This window comes from Vipera ursinii (genome assembly GCF_947247035.1).
Source record: "Vipera ursinii genome assembly, chromosome: 6".
Taxonomy (NCBI): domain Eukaryota; kingdom Metazoa; phylum Chordata; class Lepidosauria; order Squamata; family Viperidae; genus Vipera; species Vipera ursinii.
This window is the reverse complement of record NC_139515.1, coordinates 76,922,347-76,939,203: the sequence shown is the minus strand read 5'-3', so window position 1 is coordinate 76,939,203 and position 16,857 is coordinate 76,922,347. Positions and strand designations below refer to the sequence as shown.

Below are 16,857 nucleotides of genomic sequence, written 5' to 3'. Positions count from 1 at the left end.
GTGTGCAAGCAAGATTAGTATGAATTTAGTTTTTACATCTGGCAAGGTACTGCAGGTTGGGCTTTTTTTAGTGCTGCTTGCAATCATCCGATAAAATAGGGTAGAGCAAAAATAGTGAGTTCAGCAAGGGATGTTTTGAGCTTCATGGCCGTGTAGATGCATTCACCGGTTTCTCATTCCACGTCACTGTCCTTTATCCTATTCCTGCTTGCCACAGTATTATGTATCAGGAAACAGCTGAAGCCTCAGAGGGGATCATATTCTGAAACCCACAGATCTTGAGCCATTGTCCCCTGTCTAATTGATTGCTGCATTCAGTTCTTCTAGGAAACTTGGGCTGAGGCGTTGCATGACAGTCTGAATTTTGACATGGTGGTTGCCTGTCTTGTTATAGCCATCTCCAGTAATTATTTTTCCCACACAGCTTCCAATCTCTGAGTCTAGCGTAGTTTGCAACTGCTATTCTGTTTTTACAGCACGGTTTTTACAGTTAAATACTGTACATGATCATAGCTAAATAAATACAGGTAGTCCTTGACTTATTACCATTTATTATTATTATTATTATTATTATTATTATTAGTAGTAGTAGTAGTAGTAGTAGTAGTAATAGTAATAATAATAAAGTTGGAAGGGACCTTGGAGGTCATCTAGTCTAACCCCCTGCTCAGGCAGGAAACACTTTATCAGGGGTCTTCAAACTTGGCGCTTTTATGACTTGGACTTCAACTCCCAGAATTCCTCAGCCAGGCACCCTGGCCAAGTTTGAAGACCCCTGCCATATACCATTTCGAACAAATGGCTGTCCAGTCTCTTCTTAAAAACTTCCAGTGTTGGAGCATTCACAACTTCTGGAGGCAGGTTGTTCCACTGGTTAATTGTTCTAACTGTCAGGAAGTTTCTCCTTAGTTCTAGGTTGCTTCTCTCCTTGACTAGTTTCCATCCGTTGCTTCTTGTCCTGCTTTCAGGTTGTTTGGAAAATAGCTTGACTCCCTCTTCTTTTTGGCAGCCCCTGAGACCAGAATTTCCATTGCTAAGCAAGGCAGTTGTTAAATGAGTTACCCTTAATTTTGCAACCTTTTTGCCATGGTTGTTAAGTACGGTAAATCACGGCAGTTGCTGGGTGAACCGCGTGGTCATTAAGCACATCTGATTCCCCCCATTGACTTTGCTTGTTGGGAGCCAGCTGGGAAGGTCTCAAGTGGTGATCACGTGACCCCAGGATGCCGCAAGCATTATGAATACGTGCTAGTTGCCAAGGGTCCTAATTTCAATCACATGACTGTGGGGATGCTGTGAGGGTTGTAAGTGTGAGGAACAGTTGTCAGTTGCTTTTTTCAATGCTGTTGTAACTTCAAGGGTTCACTAAATGAATGGTTGTAAGCCAAGGACTACCTGTATATAGAAATAGCAACACTGGTAGTAGTAGTACAGGAAGAGGAAGAGGCCAAAAAGAAGAAGGTAAGGAAAAATACAATGTAAAATTACTTGTTTTACTCAAGAATGTGAAGTGCTATCTTTCAAACAAGAAAAAAAAACGTGATAGTCTTTAGTCTATCACAGCTGGAAAAGGGAAATGGTATAGGATGAAATGAAAGAGCTGCAATTTGGGTAGTCTGTGTTGGAGATGTCATTTTTTTTTCTTCCAGCTTGCAAACCTACCAGGGTGAATAACAGAATTTAGCAAGACAAGTGGATTTTTACATAAATGCCCGGCCCTTGACCCAACTATAGAGATTGCTACTCAGGTCAATTAAAAATAATGCAGAAGAACTACCCGAGCCTTGGTGAGGGTACAAGAAGAGTGAAGTGTGAAGTGTTTTTTCTGCTTTATCTTCAGGCCATTAAGGTTCTTATTTTGCCTCAAAATGGATAAAGATTTAAGTAGTTTTCACCCACAACAGCAAAACTGGAAACATTTCTATACTTGTGTTGACACTAATTTACCTGTGTACTATTGAAGTTTATTTTATTTATTTATTTATTCGGTTTATATACCGCCCTATTCCCAAAGGACTCAGGGCGGTTTACAAGGCAAAATTTAAAAACAATCCAATATAAAATTAAAATAAAATTAAATTAAGTCTAGCCGCAAAAATTAAATCAAAATTTAAAAACATTAAACCCCTCAGTCCAGACCAGATAGCTCAAAGAGCCAGTTTTTTAGGTTTATCCTAACACTATGAAAGCAGAGCAATAATTCCTAAATTTTGTGTCTTGAAATAATTGCTGGTCTTCTCAGAGAAATGCAACCTATAAAATAAAATAATAAAACCACAGTGCTACCGATAGCTTTCTAGTCTTTGAATAATTATATATTGCACTTCACATATGGTGGGCAATTTTGAGTATAATCATCCTGATCTCATATCAAGAATCAAATGTTCTTCAAGGCTGAAAGGTCTGTCGTTATTCTTCATTCTTGGTACTGTATCATTGAGAGAAACAGTCAAATTATCCCTCTGGCATGGTTGAACTTGATCATCTTCCTGGCTGCACTAGTCATGACTGTATAAAACAGAGGTATCCAATTTTGGCAATGTTAAGACTTGCAGACTTCAACTCCCAGAATTCCCCACCCAGCTCTGCTGATCTAAAGCAGTGGCCCCCAATCTTTTGGGCACCAGGGACCAGTTCCGTGGAGAGAGTTTTTTCTGTGGACCGGAGGGGACGTGGTTTCGTGTGCTGCCTGCATCCCATGGATGGGACTTTGCTTGTTTGCATGGACCAGTTTCTGGCTTGCCATGGCCTGGTGCTGGTCCACAGACCGGGGGTTGGGGACGCTTGATCTAAAGTATCTGATCTCTTCCTACCATTAGCCCTTCTCTTTCTCATACACTACAGATCCACCATAGGCAAGTATTTCCTCAACTTTTCAAGGCTATGAAATGTTTAAAATGTTTAAAAAGCTAAAAACAATACAAATATTAGAAAAGAAAATAAGAAAATATAGTAAAAAAGTAAAATAGAACATAGAAATAGAAAAGAAAGAAAAGAACAGAAAAGATGATAAAGAAACAGCTTCCAAACTTTTTGACATTGTAAGATTATAAATGCATTTATATTTTACTCTCAATAATTTCATAACTACCCTTTCTAATCTTCAAACTCATGAATCGTAAGTTCATTTTTCTTCTTGTTCAGCAAAAAATTCATAAAGGTTTCCAGTCACTGATAAATGTGGTTATTGATTTTTTCCCCCTTAACCAAACAAATTAATTTTGCCCTATCTGCTAGTTTGTCATGTCCGTCAACCAGTTCTCTGTTGCAAATATTTCAGAGTTTTTCTATTTTTTCACACATAGTAGTTGCATAGCAGTAATTATATCTAGTCTTCCATGGCTCTTTTTAATTGACTGTCAATTAACACAGGGGTCCCCAACCCCCGGTCCATGGACCAGCACGGATTAGCGGCCTGCCAGCAACTGGTCTGTGCAAACCAGCAAAGCCCCATCTGCAGAATGCAGGCAGCACGTAAAACCATGCTCCCCCTGGTCCGCAAAAAAACCTCTCTCCACGGAACCGGTCCCTGGTGCCCCAAAGGTTGGGGACCTCTGCATTAACCCCAGCAAGAAAAATTATTTTTCAGCTGAAAGCTGAATTTAAACATCCTTTGTATCATTGCATATATTTGAGCCCAGAAATTTCTGGCTCCTTTAAAAGTCCACAGGCATGATAAAATGACCCTTCATGTTTTCCATATTTCCAACATTGATTTGAAGTAACTTTATAGTTTTAAGACAATCTGTCTTCAGGGAGAAAGTACTTACTTTGCAAGTGGAATTCAGTGGATCCAAAGCCCAGACTGATTAGGGTTCTGTCTTGTGGCATTTTACAAAATGTTCATGTCCTCTTGCTAATTTATATTATAAATTCCACATATATCCTTGTTGGCCATGCTACTCGCAGCTGATAATTTCAATTCTTGGACACAAAATAGGATATAAATCAAACAAATAAATGAATAATTGCGCTTATTGTAGGATAAGTTGAAGAATTTCAAGTATGCAGGATGAACATCAGATGTTATAGGAGCCCTATGTTATCCAATAAACTTTCAGGGCATGTATGATTTGGCCTAAAAACATCTCCCAGCTCTTCTTTCATCGTTTGTCTCATGTCAAAAGCAATGTGAAACAATTAAATATATTGGTTTCCAAGGATTTTTTTTCTATCTGAAAGTCTACACAAATTTCAAGATGAAAAACTTGGAAATCTAATCAGCATTTTTTGTTCTGTCAAAATTAATAATAGAGCCACTTTGCAGAAAATGAATGTTTGTTTTATTTTGAAGTGATTTTAAATTTGAACAATTAGTGACATGCGTTATTATATATTTTTTAAAATAACATGATTAATTTTGCACCCTAGTCTTAGTAGTTAACCTTTTATATCTCATACCACATAACAATTGCAAGAAACAATGCTGTCAAGCTGTCTTCCTCCTACATATGTTGCAAAATAAAAGTATTCTTTTCCTCTCTTTCTTCTGTCTTTCATGAAAGTTGTCCAGCAGCAATATTGTGTAGGGTTAATTCAGGGTTAAGCTGTGCTGGCTCAGGAATTCTGGGAGTTGAAGTCCACGAGTCATAAAAGACCCAAGGTTGCCTATCCCTGGGTTAATGCATTGGCCTTGAACCAGAAATTGCAGATTCAAGTTCCCACATAGGCAAATATCTCGTTAACTGACTTTGAGCTAATCATGTCACTCTCAGCATAACTTATCTCATGAGATGATTGTTGTGAGGATGTAAAATAAAGGGAGACCCTCAAAGTGCTCTGTCTTGAAATCCTAGAGAAAAAAAGATGGGATATTAAAGTAACAAATATCTTTTCAGTTACGGCCTGATGTTGGTAATGGACTGGATGAAATTAACAGAATAACAGACTTGGAAGGGACATTGGAGGTCTTCTAGTTCAACCCCCTGCTCAGTCATGAAGTCCTATACTATTTCAGACAAATAATTGTCTAATCTCTTCTTTAAAACTTCCAGTGTTGGAGCATTCACAACTTCTGGAGGCATAAAAACTTCCAGTGTTGGGGCATTCACAACTTCTGGAGGCAAGCCGTTCCACTGATTATTTGTTCTAACTGTCAGGAAATTTCTCCTTAGTTCTAGGTTGCTTCTCTCCTTGATTAGTTTCCATCCGTTGCTTCTTGTCTTGCCTTCAGGTGTTTTGGAGAATAGCTTGATTCCCTCTTCTTTGTGGCAGCCCCTGAGATATTGGAACACTGCTATCATGTCACTCCTAAGTCCTTCTTTTCATTAAACTAGACATACTCAATTCTAGCAACAAATTAAAACAACTTATATCCATGCATGACAGAGATGATCATTAGTTGTAAACTCAATCAAGAAATAACAGAATTGATCTTCAGTGGGTGGTGGTGCAGTTCTCATGATTCATTTTCACAGCTGGGTCTACTCTCAAATCTAACTCTGAGCTTAGATACTCTATTTTAGAGAAATACTTAAATATACTAACTGCCTGCTGATATTAGACATGTTGACATGTTCCTAATCTGCTACAGTGCATTCTAGGATGTGGTGGACATGCTGTAAGATTTTTCAGAGAGTTAAACCCATTCAGAATTCTGCATTGAATGGAACTATTCATTGAGATTTGTAGGATGGACTGGTTGTAGGGGGTATGTAATTTGCCTGGTGCAATAATTTCATTGAGAACAATTCAAAGGACATGCCTCCAGAAGTTGTGAGTGCTCCAACATTGGAGGTTTTAAAGAAGAGATTGGACATCCATTTGTCTAAATGACATAGGGTTTCCTGCTTGAGCAGGGGGTTGGGCTAGAAGACCTCCAAGGTCCCTTCCAACTCTGTTGAAGTGCTGGCAATGTCCTACAAACCTTGGACAATTTGGAACGGTGTTATTGGGAAAGCCATGCTTTCTGCTGTGACTCTGCCTGGTGTTTCAGATCACTGGAAGGTACCTTTGGATTCATTGAGATGAAGAGAGGGCAAGAGATAAAGATCTTGAAAGACAGAACTAGTTTCCAAAAGGGTGAATAATTTTACAAACTTTGATAGATGAATATTTAAACAGATGTCTTACTCTGGACAAAACATTGAAATAATCTATATAAAGTCCCTTCCACGCACATCTAGTTCTATTCTGTGCCAAAAGAGGGCTGTTGAACTACAATTCATGTGGGACTCACTAGTTCCCACCCCCCAGTCTAAATCTGAAGGTGTAAAGCTGTTCTTTCAGTTAAACCCTTCTAGTATTACCTGTTCATCAGTATAGATCAGTGTTTCTCAACCTTGGCAGCTTGAAGATGCATGGACTTCAACTCCCAGAATTCTTCAGTCAGCCATGCTGGCTGGGGAACTCTTTAAGAGTTGAAACCCGTGCATCTTCAAGCTGTCAAACTGCTGAAGAGCATCGAAAGTGTTGCTCAAAGATAGCTGAAAGCCACAGCCACACTGGCGGAAAGGCACAGAACTAAAATAGATCTTTATTCCCACTGTGTAAACAGGTCCAGCTTCTATATTTATCTCTGATTGCCCTGCGCTAGCAAAACTCGCCTTGGGGTGAAAAGAAATCTGGGCTCTTGCCTGGAGAATGTGGAAGCACAGGATTTGGATTTGCACTGGGTTAAAATTTCTCTCTCCAAAACCATGGTTCAAGGGATCAATACAGAACCTAAGTAACAAGAGCCAGCGGAAAGCAAGACCAACATTAGCCGAGAGCTAGTGACCCGTTTTTCCTTTTATCTCTGCCAAGAATTTTCAGAGACGATTTGGCTGCCCAGGAATAGAATGAATTTTGCCAAAGCAGAAGTTTTCAGGCCTCTCTCTTGCTTTGGTCATTGTGTTCGTACACTTGGCCCTGAATGCTCCCCTTGTGCCAATATGTAAAAATAGGTAGGATGAGGAGAGTCAGTTCTCCATTGTGCCCCCAAACTTACTTTTTTCTTGGTGGTTCATCAAGCATAATTTTAATTTAGGTTGAGTGTTTGCTTTTCGCTGCTGTCTGTTCTGGCCTTCTCCTTTAGCTTTTTCTGGATATATTTTGAAGCAAGTTAAGCGCAATGGTTCAGCATGCTCCCAGCTGCTCATTCTATGGACTGAGAAATATAGTTCATTATATATAAATCATTATATATTTGTTACGTATGACACATCACGACTGCTGGCTGTTGTTCCAACAAAGCATTCACATATAAGCCAAACTTAAGCTTGGATGCTACATAGAAAGTAACACACACTTCTGTGCCTTCTTTGTGCATTTTTGTTTAATCTTTGCTTTATATAAACTCAGTGACCGTTTATAATTTATAATCCTCATTTATCAGTTAATAGTGGAGATAAATGAGGAGGGAAAATAGGAATTTAATAGAGAGATTCTCTCGAGCTTTTGCTCAAGAGAAAATAATCTGCTGTTATCTAACCTTGTTTACTCCATATCTTAGTATCTCTTGAGCGTAAGTCGATTCAGATATGAAATCAGATCCAATGTTGAGGACATCTCATTGTAATTTGGCATCCTGACTAGCCCGCACACCTCTTTTCATAAGGTAGATCTCTAAGTCATATTTTTTGCTAATCAATAACATTAATACTTGGCTTTCAATCAAATGGCTTTGTAGGAGGAAAGATCTGTTGGTTTATGATAGCAAAAGAGAGAGAGAAGGAGTTGAATAGCATCCTTTTAACTGACAAATGTTATTAAAAGGTGTGTTTATGAAGCTTTCCAAATGAAATTCCACATCAGTTTAGTTCAGGGGTAGGCAGCCTCGGCTCTTTTATGACTCATGGACTTCAACTCCCAGAATTCCTGAGCCAGCATAGCTGGCTCAGGAATTCTGGGAGTTGAAGTCCATGAGTCATAAAAGAGCCAAAACTGGTGCGTTTTAATAAGTTAGTTGAAAAAGGTGCTACCAGACTGCTCCTGACTTCAAACCTGTAGCTTACAACCCACTTTTGAATTTTCAAACCAACCTGTCCAGGTCTTATTTGGAAATCTTCACTCTAAAAAGTTGCATTACGTACATAATAATACAACATTCAAGTTAAAACATTTTTTCTTATGTCCTTTCCATTTGTGTGACTTCAAAGTGAGACTTTGTAATTTCACATTGTAATTTGAGTTTTTAGTTGTTGCCTTTCATTACAACCACTGGGTGTTAGTTTATATAAGACTCCTAACATAATGTATGCAGGACTGCAGGCAGCCTGCTATGGAATTTTATATTAGCCTAGTAACGTTTTAAGTAAATATAGAAAACAATAGTCTGGCTTGATGAGCTGTAACCCAGCCGCTGCCCTGCTGCCTGAACAGCCTTCCCAATCTAACTCTGTCCGTAGATGTTGAGGCACAGTTCCCGTAATCAGAAGCCGTCATGCAATAGAACATATCCGAAAGGCATCAGATGAGGAAGCGGCTTTTTCTTTCTTCACCCAGCAGATGAAAATTCTAGGGCTGATTTATCTCGTTGGCCTCTTTGGAAAAAAAAATATTCTTAAATTCTTTCAGTATTAGATTCATGTACAAGTATACTAATTGAGCTTAGTTTAATTTGGAAAGGATAGTTCCTCTAGTATCATATCTGAATATATTCAAAGAAGGCATTTCTGTATCTCAGATGCGGCTCCCGTCTCTTTTTTCAGTATGATTCCAAAGAACGGGCACTTGCTGTTATCCATACATACCCCAAATTCATCCAGCCATTGTCTTCAACATGGTTGTCTTTGTGTTCATGACATTCCAGAAAGGCTTGGCTTCCAGGACCGATTTTAAGAATTAACTTCTGTTGATAGACATTACCTGACTATCTTGGCCCCTTCACCACAATTTGCTTGGGAAAAAAACGCATGGCCCAACGAGAGTATTGGGATACATAATGCCATGCTTAAAAGCAGAACTCATAAGTTCATGTGCTGTCAAGGAGAGAAATCTAGTGATTGCAACCTATTTCAAGGGATACCTAACATTCAATATCAAGAAGCTCTAATAAGAGAATTTTCTGGTGCTGTGTTGTTGTTAGCTGCAAAGTTGTGTCCGACCCATCGCGACCCTATGGATAACGTTCCTCCAGGCCTTCCTGTCCTCTACCATCTTCTGGAGTCCATTTAAGCTCACACCTACTGCTTCAGTGACTCCATCCAGCCACCTCATTCTCTGTCGTCCCTTTCTTCTATTGCCCTCAATCTTTCCCAGCATTAGGCTCTTCTCCAGTGAGTCCTTCCTTCTCATTAGGTGGCCAAAGTATTTGAGTTTTGGCTTCAGGATCTGGCCTTCTAAAGAGCAGTCAGGGTTGATCTCCTCTAGAACTGACCGGTTTGATCTGGTGCTGTAGAGGCAGATTTTTCCGGATTGCAATACAATGGTACCTCAGTACTCATCATTAATTAGTTCTGGGAGGCACAATGAGTACTAAAAATGATGAGTATCAAACAGATTTTTCCCATAAGAAATAATTTAGTGAGCCACAAGTCGACACTAATAAGTTCTAGCTTGTTTGTCCCAAACAAGGGGATAAAATGTTCACATCAAAATGCATCAAGTACCAAAATTCGATGAGTTTCAAAGCAGTTGAGTACCAAGGTACCTCTGTATGTATGTAGGTAGGTATTTGTTTGTTTATATTTCATACTTCCTAACTTCCCTTCTCTCTTGGAGAGGGGCTCTGGGAAATGTAGAATTTAATCAAACTGTTCTGTACCAGCCTACTACCGGCCCTGCAGAAAAGGCAGGAACAACCCCTTTACAAAACGGCAAGAGGCTGGAACTAAGCCTGCCAAATTTATTAACATAAAACAGAGCAAACAGAACAAACAGAGCAAACACGAACCATGAAACAGGAACTATTCAAACGGTTGCCTTCAGCAAACCAGCCCTCCCACACATTCCCCTTTTAAACAGTTCAGGGCGTGGCTTCTCTCTGCCTCCTTCCGAGGTGCCCCATTGCCTTCCTCTGTTTACTCCTGATTGACTGCCTCCTGCGTTGGGCGTCCTTGAACAGGGCCAGCTGTGGGTCATCTTCATCCTCGCTGTCAGGCTCACACAGCTGGGTCTGCGTCGTAACCAGATGGGAGGGGCCTGGCTGAGGGCTCTGTGGAGCCTCAATATTATTCTCAGCAAGCTCTTCAACACCCCCCTCCTCCTCCTCTGAGTCATCCGACCCAACTGCCGAACCCACAGGCTGACCCTGAATCACAACACAAACATTAAAATCAGAATAATTTAGGATTAAACATTTTAAAATTATAAAACAACTTTATAAAAAAAAATCCAAAGATGAACTATTTGTGGTGATGATGATTATGATGGAGACTTGGAGGAAAAGGAATCATGCACTGTTAAGAATGTGGAAAGTGGAGCATTTTGGATTCTAGAGAACTGCACATAAGCTGTTGGAGCACTTGCATTAAGCTTGCTGGCCAACATTTCATACCCCACTCCCCAGCAAACATACAGTATAATCACTGAGCTATCTTTAGTCCCTCAGTGGCTTAACTTCACCTCGGTAGAGACAGGGCAGCACAGATGGCCTACGTTTTACTGTGTAAAAAAACATCTATGCCAACAAAGAATATATCTTTATTCCCGTCTACCAGGTCCAACAGATTTCCCCTCCTCCAAGCAAAGCATTGTTCAGTGGACTTCCCCTGCTTTTTAAATTTCCTTTGGATGACCTGCTGAAAAAGTTATATATGAAACTGACATAAGTTAAACCTTAACCTTTGTTCCTTTACTTAAAGTTTTTATTTTCTTTCCTTTACAATTACATTGTGCCTTTCCTTTCAAAGGGTTGCATGTGCTTTTTGGTTACCCTTGCAATGTATTGTGTGTAGCGATAAAAAAACCTTGTTGTGTTTTAGTAACTGGCTACAACAGTATTCATAGGAGCACTGGAGGTAACAAAACTTACTCAAGCAGTTAAAAAAAACACCACAAGTCCTGGACAAAATATAGTTTTAAGATCTCTACTTGGCAAAATTTTCTCATTGATGACTTGTGGTTTAGTTTTAAGACGTGCCTATCATTCTCATCATTCAAAGTATATCTTTGGGACTAGTTTACATTAAATGAGCACGTGAATCCTTGTGTTGAAAATTAAATGCGGTGAACAAGCCTTTCTTTTGCTTGCTTGTTACTTTAAAAGGAAAGTTTCAGCTTAATAGAATTTATTGCTGGACTTGCACAATAAGATGTTTGATTTATTCTTACAGCGGCCTGACAGAATTTTGCAGCCATTTTTTTTGAGATGATCTGTTTGAATACTGAATTAGAAATCTGTGGGACAAAAATATAGATTAAAACTCCATAGCTATCTGAGCATATTTTAACTGGGTAATATTTCAATGTCACAGACAATTTAAATGTAAAGCTGAAGTTTTATTGAGGCTTAATTGTGACTGAAATTATTTACAAACCTGTTTTGGATGAATACACAATTTCTAGAATATTGCTTAAGGCTGCTGCTAACTTAACAAAATAATGTACAGTTTCCATGTCATAATTTAGATAGATGATGGATGGACGGATAGGTAGGTAGGTAGGTATAGAAAGATAGAGTTTGGAATTATCTATCAGGAAAACACTTAGGATTAGATATCTACAGATTCCATTGTGAAATTTGCCCTAATTAATCTTGTTATCGATCAGCTGGTAATTAGGCTTTGCTCATCCATGATCATATTATCAATGAGAAGATCAATCTAGCATGTACTATTGAGTCCTGGTTGGCCATGGAGGGTGGAATTCTCAGGATTGGGTCTACCTAAATTGTAATCCCAGGTGAGTATGTTATATTCATCCAGGAATTTTGAATCACACCTTTCTCCCAAGCTAAGCCAGTGCTTGCCCTCTCATTGTTGAATTCCTCTATACCAGGGGTAGACAACCTTGGCTCTTTTATGACTCGTGGACTTCAACTCCCAGAATTCCTGAGGCAGCATAGCTGGCTCAGGAGTTCTGGGAGTTGAAGTCCACGAGTCATAAAAGAGCCAAGGTTGTCTATCCCTGCTCTATACCAATTCCCCACCATAGGGTGGAAGGACCTATAGATTGATCCTTTCCAAGCTCTTAATGAATTATTCTGGGTTTCAGAGAGTATTTAGGGAGGCTTTCAAGGATCTTGTGCACAGATTGACTGAGGTCTATTATGGAAGTCAGTCAACTCTTGTAAAAACAGAACAGTTTGAGACCTCTGGATCTGGAGCTTTTCTTTCTGTATTTCTAATGTGCATCCCCAGACAGAGCTGGTGGCTAATCTGCTTGTCTTCTTAGACTTATAGCCCCTACTTTGAATAACAGGTAGCAGCTGTGTTCTTGTAGAAATCCATCTTGGAATCTTTCTGTAGCAATGAGCCTTGCAGTCATTCATGCCTTGGTCATCTTTTTGCCTGATGTTATACAGATGATTCTATTTGGGACTAGCTTTTAATTCCACGTGAAAGCTGTACCTGATCCTGAATCCAGTGACACAATTATGGGTGCACTGTGGCAGGGCCTATTACCACCTCTATGAGTTACATTGGTTCTTAGAAATGCAATTTAAGAAACTGATTATCACTTTTATGGCCCATTGTGGCATTGGACCAGATTATTTGGAAGATAGCATGTTCCCAATCAGGTCTGCCTGCTCAGTAACAATTAACAAGCTCAAAATCCTGTCTTTTAAACAGTTTCTTCTTATGGGACCTAGTCATTGTGTCTTCTCTGTTGCTGGGCATACTCTATGGAATAAGATTTCTTGAGATATGGATAGCCCTCCTGCCTATTGTAGAGCCTTAAAATCTTGGCTTTTCTCCCAGGCCTTGGATCAGAAAGATTTGTGATTTGGTCCAATAAGACTGACTTTTGGATTCATGTATAGTTTCTCATATTTCCTATGAGAGTATATTCTTGTTTTGTTTTTAGTTATATTAAACACCCTGGATAAGGAGTTCCACAAGAAAGTTTCACAAAGTCAGAGAAGATGGAGATTCAGTTGGCCATTAAATTGCAACAATAGGGATATCCAAAGTGAGTTTTAAAAAGTTGAAATAGGTAGAAAGTAAAATGCAGAAAAACATAGTTCTTCAATGAATGGCAGTAGCCCTAAAGATGAGAAATGTCTACCCTAGCATGACTTTGTTCTAAGGAAACAAATCAGATGGGCTTCACACAGCTGGTTTGAAAGCTAAACCAAATGTTCTGCTTTTCCACTCCATTAGTCAATGGTGAGATAGCCTTCTGCGATAAAAAGGAGCAGTCCAGAATTTATTCTCTGCATGTGGAAGAGTTCAGCCTGTTCTTTTCTTAAGACCATTAGTCTTCTGTTTTTCACCATTCCTATAATAATCTGAGAAGCCAAATGAAGAATGATGCATTTTTTTTGCATGGTGGACAAACCCATCTTCAATTTCCATTTCAATTGTTTTGCTAGTCCATAATGGAACCCTACAGAAGTGAAGTAGTAATGCTTTTGGTACTTATTATGAATTGGAGGTAGGAGTTAAAGAGGGGGTAAAGTTTGACAGGAAGTACAATCCCAGTTTCCTACCACTCCCTGCTCCAGGTTGACACATTGCCTCTTGCATATCTCTCCTCTCCTATCTGTGAAAACTATGAAGTCACAATCACTCTAGTTCTTGTCAGTCTGTTGGCCAAAGGTCATTAAAGAGGGGGTATTCCAGCTGCTTTTTTGGAGATAAAACTTGTGGTCTTCTTACCATGGCCAAATGTGTGCCCTTTATTTGATAGTTGGCAATACTTTTCAGTGAAGCCCTCTTACTAGAGTTGAACCCAAGTATTCATATAAGTTTCTCTATCCACATAAATTCATATTGTATATGAAGAAAAAATGAACCTATTTAACTTTTAATGAACCTTGGACTTCTGCAAACTATCTGGAACAAACTTTTTATATAGTTACTGTGTTTATTGCCACAATTCTTTTCTCATAAAATTCATATTGTGATGGCTCCATCCATTTGGAGTGGAAAAACAGTAGTGAACTATTACCGAATTTCTGGAATACCTTCTGGTGAAGTGGAAATATTTACAACTCTTGTCACACTCACTTTAAAAATTATCTCAGATTTGTCATTCCTAATTTTAGCTCCAAAGAATGTATTTTAAAACACTAAGGATAAAGTGTAAGTTGGCTGTTACTGTGCATGGATATACTCTCTAAATTAATAAACAGTTATTGCTGATGTGTTTTTAGTCAGCTTGGTCAGTTCATTGCTTACATTTTGTGTTGAATATATTCTACAGGGTAAAAAGAAGGCAGATCTTGGAGGTGGTTGATAGCAATTTCCTGAGTGACTGGCTTAGTATTTATTTTGACATTCCTCCTGGTTGAGTATTTTTGACCTTATGGGCACTTCCTTATTGGAGAAGGCTAAGAGTCTGGAGTAGAGAGGGGGGAAAACAATAGTGTTTCCTTTCCACCAGAAAGCTCAAAATTATCTCCAGGATCCTCTAAAAAGGGGAATTAGGCACAAGCTTGCATTCTGCCTTCCTCCTTTTGTTTCCCTGATTTGGCAGTTACTGAATTGGACAAACTTGGAAAATGAATAATGAATGTTGACTCTTGGTGACTGCCAGCAGAGCTACTTTGAGCAGGAACAACTACCATAATACAGTATGTGATCTCAGTTGTGCCTTATTCCACCTCGAACAAGACATGATTTGATTTTTGTATTCAGGTTTGTTAGAAGCCTAAGAATCAGTGGTATTAATAGAACATGTGTGCTTCTTTTCAAAACTTACATTAACTTGTAAGGAAACAGTTGCCACACACACACACACACACACACACACACACACACACGGTATAAACATGAATGTCTAGATTTTCTAGGCAAAGAACAATTTTGAATTCAGTTTTTTTCTCAGAAAATAAGATTGGGGTGGTGAGGTACTGCAGGGTGGGTGTGGCTAGAGTAGGTGTGGCCTACTGGGTGGGCGTGGCCAGCTCTAAATCGTTCTCATCAAGGGTGCCTATGGGGGCCTGGGCAGGAGTGGGACAGATCTGAGGGTCTCTGGCAGGAGGAGGGTCTCTGGGCCAGGGCCAAGGCAGTGGGGGCCGTTCCCTCACTGTTTCCAGGATGGCTTTGCGGGCCACATGAAACCACTTTGCGGGCCGGATCCGGCCCCCGGGCCTTGTGTTTGACATGTCTGTGTTAGATGATAGCTGTAGCTGAACTTGGTCGCTCTGAAAAGGCTAAGGAGAATTAGACGTAGTTGGTTAATATTTAGAAAGAAGACTTCCGAAGGATAGCAGTACTGCCGACAAGAATATAAAGTTAAAGAAAACCCCAACCCTGACACTTCCATAAAGCTGCCAAGAAAACAATAGAGAAGTATCTAAGATGGTTTTGAGTCACACTGAACATTTCAGTCTTTGCCTTTTAGAGATTGCTTGTTTATGAGCTATCCAAAATACATCTAAAGTCTGACAAAATGCCAGTTTGTTTTTCTCCCTCTGCTCCTTGTTTCATTTCTTAAGCTTAAGAAAATACTTGATTCATAGCATAAATATTTTCTTTGTTTCCTCCAATACTGTAACTTGATAGGGCCTATCATTTAAAAACATCTTAATTGTTCTTAGTTGCCCTGTAAGAGAAGACTTCACAAGCTCCTTCACTTAAAGCTGAAGGCAGAACAGGAACTTGCAACTGATCTTCTACAGTTGAGAATCAGATCTGAGCATTAAGGAAGTATATACCTATTTTTAACAACTTAGATTTTTGGCTACGTTCACAGAATCTTTCTTTAATGTCTTGCCCTCTATTGCCCATCTTTCTTCTGGCTGTTATAGTTGGGTTTATTTATTTTGAATTGGGTCAAACATCGAGGCTCCTTGGTAGAAGCTGCCACCAACTTCTTCCATGTGGTGGCACTTTTATGTGATGATTCTCCATACATTTGCCTCTTATTTTATGCTGACAATGGCGAGAGATTGGTAGTGTTTGGAATGCAGAATGAGCTTTTAGTAATATCTTGGTGATGTAATTCTCAGTTCTTCCCTTGTCAACCAGAGGCCTATCCTATCTATATCTTTTAAAAATAAGAAATAATAACGTGACTTACTTGCTAGAAATCAGGTGTTTTAACAGCACAGACAAACGTGGCCATTGTTTTATGAAGCATTGATATTATAGTATGGAAAAAAATTTTTGTTGGAACTGAACATTTTATTCTTGAGTGTTTCAGATGGCTCTTGGTAATCTTTGACATGGTTTTCTCTGAAAAGGGCTGCAGCAACCTTAGTGACTGTAGATTTGCAGGCACACATTCTCAGGTTTACTCACAAATCTCCAGGTATGTATGTTTGGCTGAGATTCTGCCGTTTGCTTGTCTGTCCGTCCGTCCATCCCTCCATCCATCCATCGCAAATGCTATTACTAGAGTCTTCTGCAAATAAGATAGCTTCTTTTTAGCCATTTTTAGCCAGATCTGCCTCTTTGATTTGGGTTCAAAATATAGAGTCATTTACCAAGAACCTAAAGACATAAGAGGTCTCTTTTTCCAAAGACTGCTTTTACTTTGTTGCTCTTCCAAAGGTGCTTCATACAATCACGTCAGAGACTTTAATTATTTGGATCTATTATAGCAGGGGTGTCAAACTCGCAACGCCACACAACGTGTTGCGACGTATCGCAACTTTTTTCCCATTGCCGGCATTGCGGTTTCAGCATGACGCACCCGGCCTATGGGCCGGTAGTTTGACAGCCCTGTATTATAGTCTCAAGTGAAAGGGCATAACCAGACTTTCAAATCCTGGAGAAAGACTTGAAAATAGTCTACTTTTCATCTGGGGATGTAAATGTTAAGAAGTTGAACTCAGACAAGGACAACATGATCGAAGCCTTTATTTAACCATTGAGAACATTGACA

The 16,857-nt window shown here is 39.4% G+C and overlaps 1 protein-coding gene across 1 annotated transcript in view; it reads left to right on the top strand.

Moving 5' to 3' along the window:
• MICAL3 (microtubule associated monooxygenase, calponin and LIM domain containing 3) overlaps positions 1-16,857 on the top strand; it is a 196,879-nt gene that overhangs the window by 34,090 nt on the left and 145,932 nt on the right. The gene's annotated exons all lie outside the window — the stretch shown is intronic.